Source organism: Chrysochloris asiatica, unplaced genomic scaffold (genome assembly GCF_000296735.1).
Source record: "Chrysochloris asiatica unplaced genomic scaffold, ChrAsi1.0 scaffold00001, whole genome shotgun sequence".
Taxonomy (NCBI): domain Eukaryota; kingdom Metazoa; phylum Chordata; class Mammalia; order Afrosoricida; family Chrysochloridae; genus Chrysochloris; species Chrysochloris asiatica.
Window position 1 is genome coordinate 26,372,895 of NW_006408519.1, and position 7,048 is coordinate 26,379,942.

The 7,048-nt window shown below is 42.4% G+C and overlaps 1 protein-coding gene across 1 annotated transcript in view; it reads right to left on the minus strand.

The window, feature by feature from the left end:
- Nucleotides 1–7,048, minus strand: part of SNTB1 (syntrophin, beta 1 (dystrophin-associated protein A1, 59kDa, basic component 1)) — a 361,887-nt gene that overhangs the window by 111,381 nt on the left and 243,458 nt on the right. The gene's annotated exons all lie outside the window — the stretch shown is intronic.

A 7,048-nucleotide genomic window follows, 5' to 3' on the forward strand; every position in this document is an offset into this window, starting at 1 on the left:
CGATGCCACCTAACAACAACAGCTGTCTCCCCTTAAAAACCAAACCCACTGTCACCTAGATGATTCAGATTCATAAAGACCCTATAGGTCAGAGCACAAATGCCCCATAGGGTTCCCAAAGTTGTTATCTTTACAGAAGCAGATTGCTACATCTTTCTCATGCAGAGCAAGTAGCCTGAGTTCAAATGACTAACCTTTGAAGTGCTTAAGGAAAGTTTCATTATGTCTCTCTGACCCAGGCACACAAAATTCCTTCAGTTAGATCCCCATGGAGACAATCTCACAGTCTAATATTTGAAAGCACATCGGGTAAAGTCCTCCATGGAAAAGAGGGAATAGATTATATGGTATTATAAGAACCCAAATAATTTACTATATAATACAGTAGCACACAATGTAATTGAAGTCTGTTTAAAATAAGAACAGCAAGGAAATAATTGTTTTTGGGTGCCTTTGAGATGATTCTGAGTCATAGAGATTCTATACGATATGGTAGAACTGCCCCATAGGATTTCCAAGGTTGCCCAGGTCTTTTCTCCCTATTGGGTGGGTCTGAAGAAGGAACAGGATTCTAGCTAAAAAAGAATCATTAAAAGAAGAGGAAAACAGATTCTGAAAGAAGAAAGGGAATGTGAACAATGAGAAGCAATTAGTCCACCTGTGTGCAAATCTAAGCAATATATGTTGTGTACAAGGGATTAAAGCATTGATTGGTTAGTTGTTATTAAGTACCATCGAGTTGGTTCTGACCCATAGTGAGCCTGTATAGGGTTTCCAAGGAGTGGCTGGTGAGCTTGAACCTCTGACCTTGTGGTTCAAATTGACCTTGCATTCCAGTGCATGAACCTGCAGCACCATACAATGATTCCATTGATTGGTTTGTGTTGTTGTTGTTGTTAAGTGCCGTCGAGTCGATTCTGACCCATAGCAACCCTGTATAGGGTTTCCGGGGAGCAGCTGGTGAACTTGAACCAGGATTGGTTTGTTGTTGTTGTTGTTGTTAAGTGTCGTCGAGTCAATTCTCACCCATAGTGACCCTGTATAGGGTTTCCGAGAAGCAGATGTGGAGCTTGAACTGCCAACCTTGCAGTTCAAATGACTTTGCAATCTGGCGCATTAACTCATAGCGCTACACCAGAATTGGTTTAGGGGGTGTCAAATGAGGTGGCCGACACGTATCTGTGAGTTTGTTGCTCTGTGTTGCTATGATCCTGGAAGTGATGCCACTGGTACTTGTATTTGTACAAACAAGGTCACCCGTGGTGGACAGGTTTCAGTCATGCTAATAGATTAAGACAGATGAAGAAAAAAGGCCTCACAATTTGCTTCTGAAAGTAAGTCAATGAAAATTCTATGAATTACAACTGAATATTGTCTAATATATTTCTCCCTAGGTTGGAAGGCATTCAAATACGCAGTGGCCACAACAATGCTGTTGTTAAGTGTCATCGAACTGATTCCGATTCACAGCCACCCTGTATAGGGTTTCTGGTGAGTCTGAACCTCTGACCTTGTGGTCCAGAGCATTATCCTGCAGCACCAAACCAGGACTCCACACCCACAGCAATGGACTTTAGCATATCAGCAATTGTGGAGATGGTGCAGGGCCGGGTAAAGTGTCAATCTGTTGTACATGGGGGCACTTTCTATCGGAGCCAGCCTGAGGGCAGCTAGCAAAATGAGATGGTCAATGAACACAATATACAGAAGGCAGGAGTCCAGTGAGAGTTTCCTAAGATCCCTGATATTAGGGCAATGACTTAGAAATACTCATTTTGTCATATATGCCATTAACAACCAAAGGGGAGTGAACAAAGGGGCAGAAAAGGAATATATAATTTTCAAAGTAAATAAAAATTTAAAAAGTGAAGAGCACTGAGTAGCAGCCAAGATAACAAACAAAAAAGAAAGAGAACTCAACATGAAACAAAATGTGTAAGTATAAGTATTGTTGACTGCAAAAGTGATCTGCTCTGTAAACCTTTTCAATTCTCAATTAAAAAGTTAAAAGAAAAAAGAGAAGAGAGAAAAAAAAAAAACTTCGAATATAGGAAGACCTTGGTATAGACCTGCCAGCTGCTCCCTTGTGTGGTGGATGGTTGTTGTTGTTGTTAAGTGCCATGGAGTTGGTTCTGGCTCATAGAGACCCCATATAGGGTTTCTGAGGAGCAGCTGGTGAGCTTGAACTGCCGAACTTACGGTTCAAACGACCTTGCAGACCAGTGCATTAACCCACACCAGGACTCTTGGCGGATAGCTGATGTTCCTTACATAGAAGAAAACGGTGGGAAGACCAGACCTACAGTATGAGGCTGCTTCAGCTTCTCCCTCACCTCTACCTGTGGAGGTGATCCAGTGATCACCTGCCAACAGTGGTCCGGACCAGGACATCTGAGCTACCAGAAGGAACAAAGTTCCTTCACCATCTTCCACCTTACAGTCCTGAAGACTACATCACCACCAGAGCATATATGGCAGAGCTGCCCGGTCGTGCAGAACCGCCCTTCTCAAATCTCTAACCCATTGTCAAATGAAAGGAAACCAATTTACAGCGAGCACACATGAACTGTAAAACAGAAAATTCATTTAGAATTCATGAAAACAAATGGAAAAGCAGACTGTGCGATACTCTCATCTTTCCTCCCGCTCTTCCTGAGATGGGGAGAAGGGAATGAGATGTGTCTGGCATCATCCAAAATTCCACGTCTGCTGTTATTAGGTTGTAATTTGTCTCCTCTTAGCCAGGTAAGAAGGCTTGCTGGTGATGCAGTGGTTAAAGTGCTTGACAGCTAGCTGAAAGGTCAGCGGTTCAAACCCACCAGCTGCTCCTCAGGAAAAAGATATTGTGGTCTGCTTCCACAAAGATTCACAACCTCAGAAACCCTGTGGGCACGTATACTGTGTTCCTTAGGGTCACTGTAAACTGGAATCGACTCAGATGGGTTTCTTTATATCTGGAATTCTCAGAGCCTTTCCCACACCCACTTGTTGTTGAATCAGGGGAACTCATGGCAACCCCACGTGTTTCAGAGCACAACTACGCTCCATAGAGTTTTCAGTGCTTGATTTTTCGGAAGTAGACCACCAGAACTTTTTTCCCAAGGCCCTTCAGATTGACTCAAACCTCCAACCTGTAGCAGCTAAGAATTAGCCACAGATAGAATTTAGCTTTCCCCGCCTACTTTTAAGTTATTTGATCATGGATCTTCTCCTTCTTTTTCTAGTGCATAACCAACTTAAACTGCAGTAGCAGAATTTGGAAAATGGTACCTTGGGAAAAAAATTAATAAAAATGATTTATACTTACATGGGGGAACAAGTTTTTTAGGATAAACCCTGCTTGGGCTGTTAAACACAAAGTTGGCAGTAAAGCCCACCAGTTGCTCCTCTGGAGAAAGATGAGGCTTTCTGTTCCCACAAAGATTTACAGCCTTGGAAACCCTATACAGTATTGTTATGAGTCAGAATCTACTTGATGGCACTTAACAATAACACTTGTATAGGGCTCTATAGTTTACAAAATGTTTTCACAAGCATCAATAGTAACACTTACAGGGGAGGATATATAAGCTCAGGGAACTATTAATGGTTTTCCCAAGAAGAAGCAGCCCATCAAAGCAGAGTGAGGTTCAGAACTGAGTCTCTTGGGCAACACAGTAGGCACCTTGCTTCTAGTATAAACCTCGGTGTTAAGGGGAGGTTGTGTAAAAATAGTCAGTCATTTCTCTGTTGGACCTCAGTTTTCTCATCTGTACAATGAGGCAGTGGATTATGCATTGGACCGCTAATCACAAAGTCAGCAGTTCTAATCCACCAGTTGTTCCAGGGGATAAAGGTTACGTTTTCTGTCCTTTTGGTAAAGATTTACAGAGAAGGTTGTTAGGAGTCAGAACCAACTCAGAAGCATCCACAGCAGTAGCAACAACAGCCAGCTCAACCAACCTGCCTTGAGTTGCATCTACTCAGACTCAGGGACACTTCTAGGCCTTGGGGTGCAACAAAACATCAGACACATTCTCTTCTCTAGCATATTCCATCTCCCAGAAACTTTTTACACAGCTTCTTTTTGAAAAATATTGCTTTGAAGGCTAGAGTTGTATGCCCTTTTGTGTGCTCTGACCTGCCATCTCCTAAAAAAACAGCAGAACACTGCCTTGAAATGTCACAAAAGTCCTTGTGGTCAGTGCCACAAGGCCACGCAGGATTGTCTTAAATCTACTGTTACTCAAACAGCAGGGCAGCAAGTCAGTGTCCTTTTGGTAATAAAAGTCCTTACTTGATTCTTTAAATAGTCTAACTCTCCTCCACATTTTGTAGTTCATAAAGCACCCTCTGTGATACGCAGATTAAAAAATATATATATTATTTCTTTAAGATACAAGATCTAAGACAGCACGTTTGGTTCACCTCTTGATTGCTTATTACATCCCATAAGCTACGAAACGGGAATTCTGCGACTTTGCTTTTCCACTTGCTCATGTTTATTCAGGTGCTAGTTCACTGGGGGTCTGGTTGCCCTCCCCCATCCTTATCTCCCTGTGAATTTGGCATTGATACCACCAGAGCCAGGGTTAATATGTACACCATGCAACTCATTAGTACCCGAGCCAAGAATCAACATGATGGATCCAACAATATGTTTGAGCTTGGGTCAGAGCCTCAGCTGAGGGCTCACTGAATGCAAAGGTCAGCAACTTGGCACCAACCCTGCAGCCCCACACTGAGCACAATGTGTGCAAAGTAGCCATTGGGGAAGACAAGGAATATGGGGCCTCATTAAAAATTAAGAGGAAAAAAATCCCTTTGCAGGACCCGAGAGGCTCTGTAGTTATCGATTTGTCTTTCTGTTCACACGAAGAATTTATTGGGTTGATCACCAAAGTAAGGAAGGTGGAAAATCTCAATGTATGCTCATCTTTGTAGGATTCAAATATTATTCATTAGGAATCCAAGCATGCAGCTCCCAAGTTGACAGTGTGAAAGCCAGTCTCTTTAAACCCAAGTATTACTTTTGTAATCAGAATAACATAAACTGGTTTACATCCAGTGAAGGAAAATGATTACAGCATTTGTTTCTTCCTCCTCTCTGTCCCTTTTTCCTTCCTTCCTTCCTGTTTTCTCTTTTCTTTCTGTCAATATCTTTCATGACAAGATGTTGCAACACATAGCTCTTAAAAACTGAACAGTTCTTCCCAGAGTCAGGCTCTTAAATCATCCCCTGCAATGCATCATTTGGCACACAAATCCTGCCTCCAACCATCTATTCTGCGAGTGCAACAAACCCTAACAGGAGCAGAAGAAATATTTTATCAGCAAAGGAAAGTTTTCTCAGACCTCTAGGTCAGTCATATTTCAAAGTGATTTTTTTATTTCATTGTCTATTTTAGGTAGGATTGCCATTCTATTACCAGGAATTTCTCTTTCTTTATGGGTATAACTATAGGACAAAGACTACCAGCAGTAGAGAAGAAGCATTGGACTGCTAACCACAAGGTTGGTGGTTCAAATCTACCAGCTGCTCTTTGAAAACCCTATATAGAGTCACCATGAGTTGAAACCAACTCGAATGCACTTAACAACAATAACAACCAATAGCAGAACAATATGGCGCAGACTAGCAATAGTTGGTGATTTTAGAGATGATTACGTAGCCCAACCAACCCCTGTCGTAAGTCCATTCTGACTCATAGCAACCCCATTGTACAGAGTAGATCTAGCCCACCTCTTTCTCCTGAAGTTTCTGGGTTCAAACCTCTGACCTTTTGGTTAGCAGCTAAAATCAGCCACCAGTTCCTGTTCCTAACCCAACAGTGGTGTTTAAAATTAGCCTGATGTTTTTTTAGTATTGGTTTGAAGAAGGAAAATAAAAAGTTCCACGTTTAAAATGACAGAGCATGTAGGACTCTCAGTTCCATAAAAACACTTAAAAATTAAAGGTCAAACTAATCATTCCAACGCTGAGGATCAGCTTTCTTGTCAGAACCATTCCAGGAGTCATTTTTATTCCCAATTTCACACCATTTTTTGGCAGGAGCTCAGTGAGCACTTTGTACCATGGCAACCAGAGGTACACAAAACATCGCCGAGGATGCCTGTGATCTCTCCTGAAAAGGAATATGGCTCCAGCAGAACTTGGCGCCCACACTATGCTAGGGACACAGCCTCATGCACAGTCCCATGCTCCCTCAGGAAAGCAGCGTCTGAAGTTCAGTGTGCGGAAAATTGCTTTCATGGCATGGTCAAAAGACCCTGAGTTAGGAATCCAAAACATGGGTTCAAGCCTCTTGGACTGTTTTTGAAATTGTGTTGAAATATATATAACAAAAAACCCTTTAAATTTTTTTAAATGAATAGTTCATGGACTCCTGGCGTGTTGCTGTAGGACCAGCACTGGACTTGGAACCACAAGGTCAGCAGTTAGTACCCACCAGCTGTTCCTTGGAAACTCTATACAGGGTTGCTATGAGTTAGAACTGGCTTGACGGCACTTAACATCAAGAACCATTTCATGTCATTAATTACATCCACTATAATTGTACAATAAAGATAAAGGTGTGGACATTCTTTACGTTTGGTATCTGTTCATTGGTCCCTTGCTGTCTGCGCTCCTCCATTCTGGTGACTATAGGGGTGCCTGAGCGAGTGGGCACCCCAGCCCCACCCTCGGAGGGTTCTACTACGCATGCGCACAGATCTACTCGAAATTTAAAGAGACAGTTTCCAACTAAAACCAAATGGCCACAGCCGGCGCTAAACTGTTTACCACTAGAAAAAAGGCCTGAACGGGGATTATGGGGCAGGACAAGCAGACAATAAAAGGAAATAAGCCGAAAATTAAATCCTAAATTTCATCAGAGCTCGGTCAACAACAACACGGAACACTGAGCCAATAGGGCTCACGAGATAGTGTTGGAATTCTGAAACAAATATAAAGCTATGTTTGGAGGATTGGAGGGTTTACAGCTGAGGAATTTGAAGGGAATCCAGAAATCCATTGTATTCTGGATCAAGATACTCCGCTGTTCCAGGAGCCGCCATCTTGGGAGAG